Source organism: Aphis gossypii, chromosome 3 (genome assembly GCF_020184175.1).
Source record: "Aphis gossypii isolate Hap1 chromosome 3, ASM2018417v2, whole genome shotgun sequence".
NCBI classification, from domain to species: domain Eukaryota; kingdom Metazoa; phylum Arthropoda; class Insecta; order Hemiptera; family Aphididae; genus Aphis; species Aphis gossypii.
Genome location: NC_065532.1, coordinates 17,448,524 through 17,466,159, shown reverse-complemented (window position 1 = coordinate 17,466,159; position 17,636 = coordinate 17,448,524). Strand labels below are relative to the sequence as shown.

At 24.6% G+C, this 17,636-nt stretch overlaps 1 protein-coding gene across 2 annotated transcripts in view; it reads left to right on the top strand.

Moving 5' to 3' along the window:
• The first annotated feature begins 315 nt into the window (after positions 1-315).
• Positions 316-17,636, top strand: part of LOC114131001 (uncharacterized) — an 89,819-nt gene continuing 72,498 nt past the window's right edge. The window contains exon 1 of one of the 2 annotated variants that reach the window (XM_050202822.1): positions 316-975. The gene's annotated coding sequence lies outside the window, so the exon portion shown is untranslated. The remainder of the gene's footprint in view (positions 976-17,636) is intronic. The other variant, XM_050202821.1, reaches the window with a different exon arrangement.

The window sequence follows — 17,636 nt, the reverse complement described above, 5'->3', positions numbered from 1 at the left end:
CTATAATATATTTGGCGAGTGATTATTACGTATATTATATTTAATAGTGCAGTATAAATAATACAAACGAAACGGGCGCGCTACCCCAGCGTCAACACGTAATTATGACGGTACCGCTAATTCTGCGGTAGGTAGGTAGGCTGTCGGCGAACAACCGGGAATTTAGATTTTTATATAATACTGCGTAGCAGGACCAGAGTCGAGCTCTCGGCGTACTACGACGAACACACAGACATTTCAAAGCCATTCGTTTTGCACAATAATTTTATTCTCAAAGGTACTCTTGACATTCGGTCGGTGGATTACAGACGGGCATGTGTGTGTAGGGTTCGCAGCGATGACGAATTGGAATATCGAAACGATTTTTCTTGACCAAACTCGGCTCCGACCCACATAAGTCGTATCTATTGTACACGTCCATATGCCTACCACCGCTCACTCGGCGGTAACAGCAGGTTACTCGTGTGTGTGTGTGTGAGAGAGCTGTGCAAGTAATATCATAATAAATTCGCCCAAACGGTGACTGCGATGGCCGTCGTCGTGTCGGCGCGTGTCTCGTTGCGGTGCGCGGCACACATATTACATTGCACAAGGCAACCGCGACGCCACCGTCGGCGTCGGCGTCGGCGGCGGCTGCCGATTTTACCCTGGGAGCACGACGGCGGCGCGGTGGCCGTAGTAGACGTGAGTATCGCGACCGGCCGGAGGGACGTCTCCCAGCCGTTTACACATCGTTCGTGCTCTCCGCGGCCACCGCGTACCGTTTACGTTGGACCCGTGTTTCGTGCGCTCGTTCCGCCGTGTTTCAGACATCAACAAGTGTCGTGGTCGTCGTGCGCGCGACCGTCGGCCGTTAAAACGCGACAGGCGAACGTTGAAATCCAAAATAAACGACGAAAACCGTGTTATTGTCGTCGAACGCGGCAAAACAATAACCGTCGCCGCCGTAAATAATACCAATATCGTTTATTCGTCGTGAGTATAATTATTATTATAATATTATTATATTATTAACGGTTTTAGCATTATTATTATTATATTACAGGCGATAACATAATTATCGTATAAATAGCTGGTATAAACTATTAGTACACGCTCTACATATTTACAATTTTTATGAAATGAAAATTTACTCTAACCCTGGAATTTAAATAACTCAATTTCAGAACCACGAGTGCGATAGACTCGACTTTGAGTTTTTCTATATAGCTCCCCAGGGTTTTTTTTTCCTCACACTCGTCAAAGAACGTGTAGCATTATCGTATTATAATATGCGCCTATGCGTTTCCCCGAATGCATCACGATGATAATACACCTATAATAATGAATTTTCCCGAGATATCGCGCGTAACGTTTTCCGTCTCGTGGCCCGTAGTTGCAGTATACACACGGCAGATAAAGTCTCTTGGATTTACATAATATATGTATACGGTGTACCCATATCGATGATGTCGCGGGTAACTGCACGAGATGCGTCAGTATAATGCCGATGGCATTGCTCGCACCTTATTATTATAATAAATAATATTATAAAGTACGTGCAGTGTAAATTATATTGTGTCGTACACCGTTTCACCGTATATATACGTATATAAGTAGATATTATTCAAATTATATCAGCGCCGTAATTTGTGAGGGGGGGAGTGTGGGCAATTTTCCTCACTATCATTTTTACTCCCTACCGGTCACCGGATATCCAAACTGTAGACGTTTTTAAATATTCTGGAGAAGAGAAGGAATGCATTTAACAAACATTTACAAGATATGTATCCAAATATTTTTTACCTCAAATTATTGCATAAAATGTCTACATTTATTTTTCGTTTCTGTTGTTTTATTATATAATAATATGTTAACGTACCTATTGTCATTGTTATCGAACTATCTGGGTTACAAAAATATTAATATTAATATTATTTCATAATTTATGATAACATAATTATATACATACAATTACATCATATTGGGAGGTTTTTTTAACGAGTCATAACATTTTTTTTAATTAACCCTTATTGTAAGTACTTATCACAATTATTTAACGATATAGGTATCCATAATTTGTTTTTAAGTCATAGAATGAGTTGATACCAGTATGACTGTATACATATGGATTTATTTATGTTCTTTATGGAAATTTGGCATATTAGTAACATAAGTTAAAGTATTTTAATTATTAATATAATAAACAAACAAACAAAATAGATAAATCAATATATTATATACATATGCATACAAAAGTGATGACAAAATAAATAATGATAATTATTATAAAACAAGTTATAAGATCACAGACCCTCAATAAGTTCTTCAAACCATTAACACGACTCCATTACGCGCGTGATCAGTTGTATTTTGAATTGACCATACCCTATTTATGATGTAGGTACGTTTTCTTTGTCCTTTTTTGATGCGATTGAGTGTTTTTCACTGGGCTCTTGAAATTCAGGAACTTTTATGGGCAGTTTGTTAATCAGGTCATGATTACGAGTTTCTGCTAGAAAGAAAGTTTCATCGTCTCTTTCACAGACATTTTATGCTCTCTTTGTGTAATTTTTCACGCTATAAGGGAAGTCTAGACTCAAAACGTATATATGGGTGCTCAAGAATGTCAATTGGCTGTGGTAGATACTAAATTGGATAGGCTATTAAGTTAGCTTTTGTAGTATAAACATAAAGGTAGTATAATATTATAATAATAATTTGATTAGTAGAGAACATAATATTATGCATTTTTTAAATAGTATGAAAAAGATAAATTTAATATTTTTAGTGTAAATATACCACAATGAAGAGTTGAAAAATCTTTTTAAAATGGATTTTACAATTTAAAGTCCTTAAACTAAAATTTTAGATTTCATGCTCAACTCCGTATAAATAATAAATATAATAAAAATACGATTACATACAACATTAATAATTTTAATTGTATATATACGAACTACGTAACATACTTATCTTATATCTATCAGTTGAATAGTTTTTATATTTATCAAGTTAATATTACTATTTTTTTTATGTACACAATGTATATGTATTAATTGTCTGTATTCTTATTATGCCCTTAGGCATGGATTGTATAATTATTATGAAAAAAATATACAATGTGCAAATCCATGTTTCTTATTTTTAGTATTTTTTACACTGACAGTTACAAATTATTACAATGATTTATCGACATTTGTAATAAACAAAATTTATATTTATTTTATTATATTCACGTAAATGATATGCCATGATGTATGATATATCACGCCATTATGGTATTATTTATTCCTAAAGTGTATTATATTTATTATTTTATAAACACTGTACATTTGTAATAAGATACTGCAGTAATGCCTAATAGGTAACACAAAATTAATATTAATACTAGGGGACCAATAACTATATTTCAAAGAATTTCACTAAACTATTATATTAACTTATGATCCAATGTCTTTTAAATCGAGTATTTTATATGCAATTAATAATGTTTTTACCGATCAATTGTTTCCGGTCAACGATATTGCAGAATTCGTACTTCGGTATAACCGTAAGTCAATAATTTACTTTAATATTGTAGACTGTAAATCTATAGTTATTTTAATAGATTCTATAATAAAACAATTTGTTAGTACCTAATAATAATTAAAAATTGGACTTTCATAAATATACTATGTATAAATTCAAATTTGTACAATAGCCTTATACATTTTTTTGAAATCAAACGTTTTATAAATTATTTTCTATAGGTAGGTAATAATGTATTATCCAAATTTAATTAAACAATGTAATTAGTTCTTTTTTTACAAACCTTTATTTATGTCTAGAAGTTTATCAATAAAATACAAATACACTAGACTATTTCAAATCTAAAGTAATTAAAATAATTGTGTAACTATTTGGAACAACAACAATTTTAGTATTAATGTGTACTAGTACCATAGAAAAATTATACATAAGAACTTTTTCAAACAATGAATTTTAATTTTTAGTTAAGTAATAAGTTATTTATATTTGTAAAGATTTTTGAATATTCTATATTTCATTGAGTACTTTTCTTATTTAATGTTTAACCTAACCCTTAACTATTCGGCAAGTATTCAGTTTTATTTATACTTCGTTATTTCATAAAATATTATTTTTGCAGTATGAAAATAGCTTTGAAAGCAGTGAATTCTTAAAAATATTAGTTGATTAATAATATAAAAACAAAAAATGTCATTTAGTATATATAGGTATAGTTTATACTAAACTAAGTATATAAACGCCAGAAATAATATTAACATAAATTATGTCTAGTGTTTATAGAAATAAAAAATATTATTTTGTTCAATTTTTTTATTATGTACCTAACTATTTCAGTATTATGCCGGTAGTTTATTAACTATTCGATTTTGCTTATATTAATGGCTACTTTATTGTCTAAAAATTAATCATTTTTATCTTTTAATCAAATTTTGTTTGTATTCAGTATATACACCTAATATTATTTCACTGACTTCAGAAAAAAACTATTAATATAATTGATGTTATAAAATGTGTTGCCAAGTATTAAATAACTAATAATATTTTAATATACATTGAACATTGATGAACATCAAAACATAGTACCCTAACTATCAACATTGTTCATTAAATGCGTTAAGTTACCTATTGAAATAGTTCTAATGTGTTTAATTAAGAATAAAAATGTAGAATAAATAATTTAAAAAATAAATAATAGTTTATATTGCTAAAAAATTATTTACCTATACAATATGTCTAATAATTTTGTTTGCTAATATTTTGTCATAATATTATTTTTAGTTAGATATTAATACTAGGTATATGACAAATTAAATTATTTTATTTTAAAATCAATGTTTGGTCCAAAATTGACCTTTTTTTACCCAAAACACAAATACCTATTTCACCCGAATAGTCAATATATAAACAGCTTATTCTTTTTCTTTCTGAATATATTTAGATCATTTTAAAATAACAGTTGACAATAGTTAATATTTATACATTTTAGAGTATTGTATTTATAGTTTTGCCTAGAAACCCCTACAGGAAAGCGATAGTTATTTTAAAATAATTGTAGTTACTAATTACCTACATTTTATTATATTATGTGAATATATTTATAATTTTATATTACATATTGTACAATTAATAAGTATGCAATAAGCACCATATTTTTTCACGTTTTGTTCACGTAGACGCTTTGTTTTATAAAAATAACTGTTACAATTTCGTTAAGTGTATAATTATTAGTATTAAATCAACTTAAAATGTATAGATCATTAACGTTATTTTTTCTACAATATTAATGAACGAAAATGATAAATAATGACTATAAAATATTAAAATTATAATCACATAATATTATATTAATGTCATATTGTAACAATAGCCTTTGAATTGCATGCCCATAGATGGCTAGATAGGAAATGGGAATGATTGTGAATTCAATCATAAATAAATTAACATGTTAAAGCTTACTAATTCAGAGAATTATTACATCAAACACAAATAAGTTATCTGATAGTAATTTCTAAGAAAAAAAAATTTTGCAAATCAGTTCAGTACGTAGCACTATATATTTAATTATTTCCAAGACTGTTAATCTTAATCTTAGTCATAATTTTTCGTCAAATATTACATTATTAAACATTTATATATATATGTGCATTTATTTATAATATTACTTAAATAAGTATATATGACATGTTTAAATATACATTTTTATTTCAATTTCAATTTTAGTGTTTTTAAATAATATTTTATTTAAAATTATGGATGTGTTTACACAGAAATACTGATTCATGAAATTCTATTTTGGTTCAAATAAATACAAGTGGTACTTGTTGGCCATATATAAAACGTACGTGATCACATCTTATTCTGTGTGTAGTAAAATGGAAAACTGAAAACAATGTTTTAATTTCCGACTAGCGTTGACATAATCGTAATCTATTCATACTACGTATTAACATAGCTATTTAGATATTAACGGTTATCCAAGTAGCAAGATGAGTAATATTAAGTTATCAAATAAATTCCAACGATCTTAATAACAATGTGCAGAACCAAAACAAATTATTTTAGAATAGTTCATTTTATAAATTATCGACGATGTTTTAACATCAAACAATTTTTGGAAAGAATTTTATATCTTTAGAATTTCTAAGCACATAATATAAATCGCAATTCCAAATATAATTGAAAGTACTCATATCATACTCAATAATAATAATAATAAAAATCTAAAAATTGAATAATTGTAAATTTTATTATTTTTATCTTTGAGAAGTCATTATTTATTGGTTTTTAATAAAATACAGATTGGTATAATTTCAAATTATTGGTATAATTGATTGAACTAATTTCACATTTTTAAATTTTTTTTTAAATTATTTGATACACAAAATCCTTTTTGTTTTTTAAGTGTCACTAATTAAAATTTATATTAACATTATTAAATGAAAACATATAATTTATACTCTAGTTTTAATATACAAATTAATGCAATAAATTGTTTTAAACTCATAAAAAAAAAAAAAAAACAATTCAATAAAAATAATCATGATCAGTCAATAAACCTTGATAATTTAATACTTAAAAGTTTTGTTCTATAAGTAGTTACTATTTTGTCTTTATGACTATCTAAGAAAAAATAATTTAAATATTAGTAAATTAAACTTGTTACTTGTCTTTTAACTTATTATTCAATGATGTGTTTTCATAATTTAATGTTAAAATGGTCGCTTTAATTTTAGTAACAAAAACTATATATTTCTGATGATAGTGATTTACTTCCATTCTACGAGCATGCAATTTAAGAGGCATTATTATATTAGGTATTACAATAAATATGTATAAATCAATAGATTTTTAAAATTTTAAAATATTTTTTAAAGATAAAAGATAAGAAATTTACTCTATTTATACACTTTTTACTCATTCTATACTATTTACTAAATTGGTTAAATAGTATAATTTAAATGAATAAATATAAAATACCTAAAACATCAAATGCAAAAATATAAAGCGACGGTTAGAACATTTTTTACGCAATATTTTGAAAATTAATGGGAATTTTAACTTTGAAAAAAAACTTTATATGCTTATTTTATTGTTTTATTATGTCAAAAATAGACAAGTATTGATTAAATTACATTGAAAAATAATCGATTGAAAATTGATTTAATACAAAAAATGGCTTGATAGTTAATTATATACAGAGCATAAAACACCTTAATTGATATTTAATATAACAATAATAATTTAAATATTAATAATTAATGTACAAATTAAATCAAATTATTCATGTAACTATACTGAGTATAAAGAAAAAAGTCCGTACGGTAATTTAAAAAAAAACTTTTTTAAAGGTTCATTGACAACAGAAAAAAAACTTATCTTTTGTATATTTAACATTACTATTTAATCTTTGGTTATTTAATATATTTAATTTTATACTCGGTGTAATTAACTGAATTTTAATTAAAAATTTTCTTCTTCACTTAAAATATGTACATCATGAGATAAAAATTATTATATATTTTTTCTACAATTTGTATAACATTCGTAACTATATTAATCACCATCATTTTTTATGAACAATAGATTTTATGAAACAATTTTCGTAGGGGTGAAGTGGATTATATAATAAAAATATTGTAAAAAGCCAATATATTATTTAAATAGTCAACATAATTATTATTAAACGTCGGTAAAAATAATTTGACACAGTTTAGTTAATTAATGACTCTGTAACTCCTCCCTGCCAGCGCCATTGTATTTGATTAATTTTCGATTAACTATTTCTTTAGCCACATTTTAAGTTAAACAAATTTTCTTTAGCCATTTTTTATGGATTTAATTTTTGATGGACTATTTTGATCTGGCTATTTATATTGTTGTACGTTGACATTTTTCTATTAAATTAATTGTATTTGGTATTTTATTTTATTTGTCCATTTTTACCGATCGCCGTAAATGTGTAGTGTGAAAACGAATGTGAAATAAATAAATATTAACGAAATTATTTAAATAATATTTAAATTCAAAAACAAATAACGTTTGTAAAAAAACAACAAACGTTTGGAGAACAAAGAGTATCGCCTCCCCGTGGTGTTCTCTGGGTAACGCTAAATGATACTCAAATATGTATAACCATTATCAACTGATTTTTAAAATTACCACAATTCTGTTTGGTTTAGACTCATTGGTTCCATTACTTCCATCTCATTTGGGTGAAATCTTGGTATTATGTGTATTTTGTATTTATGTGGATAAAAAGCAAACATTTAGAAGAAATAAAATTGTGAATTTGCATTTATATTTAAAATAAATACATTTTGACAAATAAAACATTAAAAAGGGCAATGAAACGCCTTTTAAATTTAAACAATACAACTTTTTTTTAATAATAAACCTTTTATTGTGTTTAACTACAAAAATAACATACAAAAGTATCATACATCATGTTGACTGTTTATGTCTTACCAAATTTATATAATATATAAAAAAATATTTATATATAATATATTATATATAAAAATATTTTTTTTGTGTAAGTGCTTGCATATGGATATGTTTATTATATTATACATAGAGTTGATAGAGTTGATAGATATAAAGAATTATTTCTTCATATAGATAAATAATAATAAATCCTATTATAAAAATTAGTTATATATTATAATATAGATAATAATGTATGATGTATATTTTAATTGGGTAAATACCCAAGTTGAATCTGTTTAAAGAGATTGAGATTGAAAATGAAAAACAATTATTAGAAGAAATTATTGTAGTTATTTATGTACATCATTTTAATGCGAAATAGATTTAAATACGAACAAATTTCTCATTGAAACTTAATTTCAATTAAATTAAGTTGGTTCATAAATTAAATTAAAACTATAATAAAATTTATTTATAATATGTGTACTTATTGTAATTGATTTTATATTGTGTATGCGCATTATGTAATGTAAAACTTTTAATTATTTTATACTAATTTTATATTATTTTTATTGATATAATTAATTAAAATTATAAATGTGTAAGCATAGATAAAATGTACATTGTACACGAAGTCAACGCTTTTAGAAGTAGCCAAAGTACAGTAGTTAAAAACAAATTAAAAATTTTAAAACTTTATGAATATATATGTAAAGTCCAATTGTTTTTAAAGATAAATTAGAGAATACAAAGTTTTAAATGTTTTAACCACAGTTGATGTTTTTTATATGTATATTTTTACATAGGTAGTATGTAAAAATATAAAAAGCAGTCATTTCTATTTTCTATATAAGAATCTACCGAGGATTAAATTTTAACTTTCTTTTTCATATTTTATTATCTTATTCTATATAAATCTCATCAAGAGCTTATACAATTTATATATAAAATATAATGTTATTTTTAAAACTAAATTTTTGAGAAGAAAAAGTTTTTCCATCAAACAATTATGTAAATAAATTGTCGTTGGTACTCTAATAATATTAAATCAAATTATTTAAGTAAAATGTTAACTAATGTGATATGTACATTTAGAGGTGTTAGAAAAATAGATACGGTTTTTATAGAAATAGATGTTTCCTATTGAAAGTTTAAAAACGATAAAAAAAATTAAAAATTAACAAAAGGTATTAAAAAAAAAATACTGTTTAAACATTTATAATATAACAGTATAGTAGCAGTTTTATATTTTATTAAGATACGGTTTTTATAAAAATAGATGTTTCCTATTGAAAGTTTAAAATATATAAAAAAAAATTAAAAAAATACTGTATAAAAAATTATAATGTAACAGTATAGTAGCAGTTTTATATTTTATTAAATTAATAAACATATTACCTAATCATTTTAATAATTATAGTAACTGATTTTTAAAATTTTAAACGTTTAAATAAATTAGTGTTATACTTTTTTACTTAGTACCATCCATTGGATCCATTTACCATTATAAACTATATAAGAGATACTCATTGTAGTCATTATCAATGAATTATTAATTCTATTGTTTTTGTAATGATTCTAGAAACGTCCTGGTACTTCTGACATATGTTTAATGGACATATACGTACTCATTATTAAACGTAATTAAAAGAATGTCATCTAAAATTAATTGTGTTGAAGAAGAATACTACATTATATTGTTGTGACATAGTTCTGACTATACTTGAATTTTTCTCAAAACACATTTTTTCTCGTAATGTAATTAACTGAGTAAATGTTTGCTGAAAAATCAAAGTAATACTATTTCTGTATTATCTTTACGAAAATTTATCTAAAATCAATTACTTTAAGTTATAGAACGTAATTATATAAATTTGTATATTAGTATACTACAATTATCCCTCCATTGGCTTCATTTATGATATTATATTACTGTATTAGGTTTGTTCTTTATTCTAAAGCATAAAAATGTATTGTATTTGTCAATTAATAAAATATTATTTCATTTTCCAATAAATTATATGATTTATTTTTAGATAAAATATGGGAAACATATTTTGTTCGTTATGAACGATTTTAATGACTTATTTTTATTTTTGAATGGGAGAGGGAGGACCACATATTTTTGTATTTATCTTGATTATTATATCAAATTATTTCTTGATATATAAGTGCACTGTTATTTAAATCAAAACATATAATATTCTTGGAGTTTTCGTCTTTCATATCGCGAAGTTAGCAAGTCTCCGAAATCCGTTGTCGGTTAAAATAATTATATTATAATAACGCTGCATATATCTAGTACACCCTTTACCCTTTACGTGGTCTACCATTATATACGAAGCAATGGAAATGCTTAATATTACAATAGACCTTATACTACGGAGCATAAATGAAAAGTGGAAACGGGTGGTGTGGTCATGACTCATGATATCCAGTGTATTTTTATTATTGAAATTATAAATTGCAATGCTTTTAGATATTGTACAATTTATTTTATCATCTAGACATCGAGTGCTCACTGCTCATGCGCCTCGTAGAGAGGTAACAGTTGTTGTACACTATGAACAGCGCACTCACGTCTGAATGTCTGACCACTAAAACTACAACTATACTCCGATGATTATTTTTTTATAGTAAAAGCCTCCGTATTAATATGCTATAAAATCAATAAATAATATTTATTACTTGTAAATCGTGAGTTTTATTTGATTCAAAGTTTTACTAGGATTTTACAAACGTATTTATAATATTGAATATACATGTTCATTGGGGGCCAATAGATTAATGGTGGCATTATATTCTTAAAGAATAAATTTTTCGATACTACTCTGCTTTTATAGCGGATTTCGAGTAGGTAACTTTAATGGATGTGTTGAATTTTAATTTAATACTATATCATTGTAGGTATACGAAAAACGTAGTTGAACGAAAAACTATTCGTCAGCTTGAATCACAAAGTATCTATATTTTATGATACTATGTACTTTTTTGATGTAGCTATTAATGTTATTTTTTTAAGATTAGTATTACAATAGGTTGATTTAGTTTTTGCCGAAAATATAAATATTCAATTATTATTATAACATATATTTAAATCAAATTATATAATTGATATTATACTTTGAGTCAATAGATTCATGGTATATTTAATATTATGATATATAAAAATAATTATATTTGTATAAGTTTTAGATTTTATAATTACGATATGAAATACTCATGACAAATATTTTATTAAATTTTAAAATTTTAGCTAAGCAAATTGAAGATATTATTATAAGTTTGGTTTTTTGATAAATGTCGTCAAAATTCAAACTTCAAATGCATTAATAAAAAAAAAAAATACCTAATAGTAATTTTATATTTTTAGACAGATATAACAACATTATAATGTGCGATCTTGTAAAATTTTTTAGAATTTCGATCCACCGAATGATTTTGTAACGACATCAATTACAGAAGAAAATAATGAAAAATATTTAAAATTTCTCACTCCTATAAATACCTCAAAAATAATCAAAATATTTTTAAAATTACATCGTATTTAGAAAATGATAATATAAACCAGGTTCCTAACGTTTTTTGACTCACTGCTCCCTTATAGTTATTTTTTTAAAAATCCGGAAGCACCCTATAGACTACTTCGGTTTTATTTAGCAGAGCATAAGTATAAACAAAATTAGTAAGACGTAGGTATATAGTATATACACATATATTTTATAAAACAAATTATTACATTGAACATAAACTATGTATTTTTAATTTTTATTATCATTGCATAATATTATTTGATTAAAAAGATTAATTAAAAGTATATTTCAAATAATTTCACGAAACTCTAAGTAAAGTTTGCCTCACCCTGATTGGTAATCTTTGATATAAATATTTGGTAATAATTTAAAGTATCCATGATGGTTATTCATTTTTAAATTAAAACAAAATAATAAAAATTGTTTGTGAAAATGTGGACAAATGGTTATTTTACGGATGAATGTACAATGTCGTAAACATTTAAACTTCAAACGTTCATAAACAATTTATTTGACTTCCGATAGGAAGGTTTTTTTTATATAAGCCACAAAATATTAAAGAATCTTATATTAAATTTTTAATACTTCGATAAAAAAATTTTTTATGAATTTTTAACTACAAAATAATTTGTTAATGTTTATATGTTATTGACAAACTTTGTCTACTATTAAATGCTTTTAAAATTCTTTTGTAGATTCATGCTTAATTTTTTTTAAATGTCTATCAGTAACAACTTATATGAGCAACCCATTATTGAATTTTCAAGGTTTTTGACTTATCGATAAATTTATATAAGCCCTTTAATTCCTTTTTTACTGTGAGTTATTTAGGGGATATATTTTCTGACAATTTTGAAGTATTATAGAATCAAACCTCGAACGAGTAGTTTTTGAGTTGTTTAACTAGTGTACTAAGAATTATGAGTTTGGAAGTTATTATAAGGTTATTAATCTGAACATTTTAATAATTTATACTAGGTAATCTATAAATATTTATAATTAATAAAATTGAATAAAATATAATAGATACTAGGTCTATCATTCCATTTATTTTATATAAATTTTTTAACTATTTTAAGGACAATTATTTTTAGTGATTTAGAATAACATTTTAATGGGTAACCGAGAAACAACTCATTTGAATTTTCGAATTAGTGAATCAAAATTTTCAATAAAATTATAGTTTGTTTTGTTTTATGATTAGGCTGCAGTGGCTCTCAATATTTTTTTTCGCGGTGCTCTTTTTTGGACAAAATTCTGCCTGAATACTATGAAAGGCAGAACAAGAAAAAATTCTATAAATCTTAAATTATTTATTATAAGCCCTAGACCACGATGTTCTTAGAAAGTACTCGTGGTGCCCCTGTGCATCACGGTGCACAGCTGGATTAAAGTTAATTACATTATGTTATAATAATACTCCACGAATCGCATTATGATTTTTGGCTTATAGTAAAAATGTTCCATTATATAGTTTATTTATTAAAATGTTTATTAATGTGATTGTTTACGAAAGGCTTATGTTTTTATTTGATGTTCTTGAACCATTTCTTATACCTAATTTGTTTAACATTCAGACTTAAAGTATTTGTTTTAATATTCTATTACTTTTTGAAATGGACAACTCCGATTACCATTATGATAATGCAATTATTTATGATTGAAAACACGTTTGATATTCGATTTAACTCATTTTTACATTTTTAAATTCATTTTTACGATAAAACTATTATAACCTTAATTGATATTATATAAGAATACATTATCTTAATTTATTATTATTATTATTATTATATGTTTTATATGTTTTTATTATGTTGTTATTCTATAATTACTTATAATTTTTTTTAAAGTATTTTAATAATTATTATACTTATACCAATGGTATATTATGTATACGTAAATATTCTTAAAAAATTGATAAAAATAATAAATATAAATTTATATACACTATAATTATTTTTATATGAATAATTTGTAAAATACTTTTAGATCAAATAATTTATTTTTATTTGAAAAATTTGACAAATGAAATATAGGAAATTAATACTGAACTTAATTTCGTTATAAATTGTAATTATGATGTTATTTATTTAAAATGAGCTAGCTACAGAATATAGATGTAAGTCATTCATTTTACTCATTACTCAACAGTTGGATATTATTATTAAAAATTTGAAATAAGTTACAAATCATCGAATATTTAAAATTATTATAATAGCTATATTTGAATCTTTGAAAATCTTCGCAGATAATTAAATTAAATCCGGTAAACGAAATTAAATCAAAATAGTTTATTGATACTTTATAATTCTCCAAAAAATGTCAAGTTAATTTTGGTGTTTTCAGTTGATTTTTATTCAGACGATTCACAAAATGCTACTCTCTTCACAATCACAATCTCATAAATTGTTTTTATTTAAATTTTACTATTAGATCAACAAAAATATTATTTTATGTTATTTATGTATACCTATTGATTAATATAAATCAGCTTACATAATTGATTTTTTGATAAAATGTTTACAGGTTAGGTACCTGTAAGTTATTGATTTAAATATAATATTAAACTAACACTGTAATATGAATAAATAGACAAATTTTATTAGTTGACTAGTGATTTCCCGATTTGCTTCTAGAAGTTCGCATTGATTATGAATTTTCGAAGAAAATTGAGTTAATTTCTGTTTGGGTATAATAGAATTCCGTGAATATGTTATGAGAAGGTACATAAGTACTGAGTACAATAATTATAAACATTTTAAATATTAAATATTAACAAGCTTAGGTAAATGTATTGTTCGTTAATACTATAATATATCATATAATGACATTTGTAAAATATATAGGTAGTCTATATCGACTAGATATATCATTTATTTGTTTCAACAGACTTTAATAATAATTATTAATTGTGTTGCACATGTTTATCTTAAGTAAATATTATTACAGTTCATGATATATGGATTAATCATCAATAATCATTCATTATAATATTATGAACATAGGTAGGTATTGTAATTTTAATAACATTTTCATTTTTCATTTTTTGTTTAAATGTTTTCATGTTTTACACCATTGGTAAAAATTTCAAGTACTTATATATGGTTATTTATTTTTAATTTGCAGCAAAATAACTAAAATTAATTTTGTTAAAACTTAAATGTGCTTAATTTTTTTTTATTATTCCAATTATTTTGAAAAATACTTGAAAATTAGGAATTTAAGTAATTTTTATTCTAAATCTAATCCAATAATTTAGAAACGTTATTTCAGTGAAATGTAATGTAGACCTACCACTTATTGGCTCAACATTTTACTCATTAATTAAGATTTAAGTACGATTAAGAGTTAAGACCAAAATAAATAAACAAGCATTTGTTTTGTCAAGAATTAGTGGATAAGTACAGTAGACGTCGATCATTATGAGAACGAGTTTAACAAAGGTATATAAATAATATAACCTTCGTCAAACTGTTATTTTGATTTTGTTGTTAGTTTATTACACCAATATTTTCCCTAACTATCCATATATACTCACTTACAAATCTACTTATAAACTTTTTCTAAAATTTACTATTATAGGTTCATACATGCTGAGAATTTTATTTGTATAAAACATTTTGTTTTATATACAATTATATACATAATGTTTGTTGTATAATAAATAAATAAATTCAATAATTTTGTGAATTTTGTGAATTGTATTATTAATATTATTAACTGTAGAGTGCGCAAGTGGCAAGATTTATTTTTGTAAATAATTTTAACATTAATACTTTAATACCTATAAGTAATCTATAGCTTTTCATTCTATTATTTTAGATAATATGTATATATTCTTGTTACTCTTGTTGTAGGTATAGCCCGAGTTTAATGTTGAATGGAAATACAATTATTATATTTTTTTAATTCGTGTTTAAAATTCCAAATCTATTTTTTCTCTTTTTTATTTTTACCAATAACTGAAGCAAATCTTGTTTTGTAATTATAGAGTAATTATTGATTAATATATCCCACATGGGTCTTAAAACTGCTGTAACCGTTTTTTATATGAACATCCAATATCTCGTTCCACTCAAGGGATCCTTTGATATAAAATTCCAAAGGATATTCGTAGAATACTCGTACATAAAAGTACCAGGATTTTTGTAACTATTACAGTAGTTTCACTTTCACACTAATTTCGATTTCCATGATAATTATAATCAAAATATGGTAGCATTTTATAAAAACAAAAATAATAATATTCTTAGCTACATCTTGTATCTCTGTAAGATAGGAATACCTACGCACCAATAATATAATATATATATAATATTTGTTTTAAAAATTTATATTGTTTTAGAAATGTCAACAAAATGTATTTATTGTGTACATACAATTTCCAAATAAAAAGTGATATAAATTTAGTATATTGGTGAATAGGCATTGTGGGCGTTAATAATGCCGGTAGGTTTTAAAATTGGTAGCCATGAAAATGACTTTTTTATAATATTGTTACATGTCAATGGTTTGCAGGTCAATATCGTCTAGTCATGGGTCAGCTCGTAAAGCAGTGTAGGCGTTGATGATTTAAACAGGATTTAAGTACTGTAGTACTATTTGATTCCTAGTTTCGATTTTTTCGAAATTATGTCAGTTGATTGAAAGTTCTGAGTAGAATGAATGTTTGCTTTGTTTTTAGAAAATTTTGATTTGATCCAGAATCCCAGCAAAATGTTTAATAATGTATGGATGTGATTTATTAGTTTTAGTTTGTAATTTTAATTAAAATTCTTTTGATCTGGATTTAAATTATGATTATATGATTATTCTTTGTTTGATATTTCTAATATTTTTGAATGGTGAATAATCATTTTGTTAATAATTCTTCTTGAAAGGAAAGTATACTTGACAAATTCTGAATGGCTAAACTTCTGACGAACAATAAGTCACTAGCTATACAAATATGGCTTAATATTTGATTAGTGTCACATATAGGAAAATTGGTCGAGTATGCACTATGTATGAGTTTTAGTCTGTGAAGAAAAATTGCTTTTAAAGTTAAACAACGGATATAATGAAAATTATACGACTTGATTGTTTGTGATGGATTGAATATGATTTGAAAAATGTAGGTTTCTATCTATCTGAATATCTGTTTGAATCTTTATCATTTATATATGTATATATTTCAATATATATATTGAGTAACCAATAATTGTCTTCGGGTACCCATTATGTTAAACGTTAATCACACGTTTTTCCCTTGTACTTGATATCATTTTATCATTTGGTATCTTTTACTTCCTAGTCATAAATGGCGTATCATTAAAATGTCTGTTATGACTTATAATATATTATCTCAATTAAGCATTTTTTTCCATTTCAGCATTCAACATTTCCAAATCTAAAATTAATAAAAAATATTAACAGCGAATATCTTAAAGATATCAAGTAAATTCAATTTCTTTCCAGAAAATTTTTTTAAAGTTTATTATTAAAGCTTTTATACTGCCTCTATGGGTGATCTTGGACACACAAAACAAAACATATTATCGTAAAACCAATTAATTGATCAATCCATTCAAAATACATATAAAATGTATTGGTAATAAATTAGGAATCGGTATAAAAGACATATTAGTTTTTTATACATTATCAGGACTATAATATAAAAATATT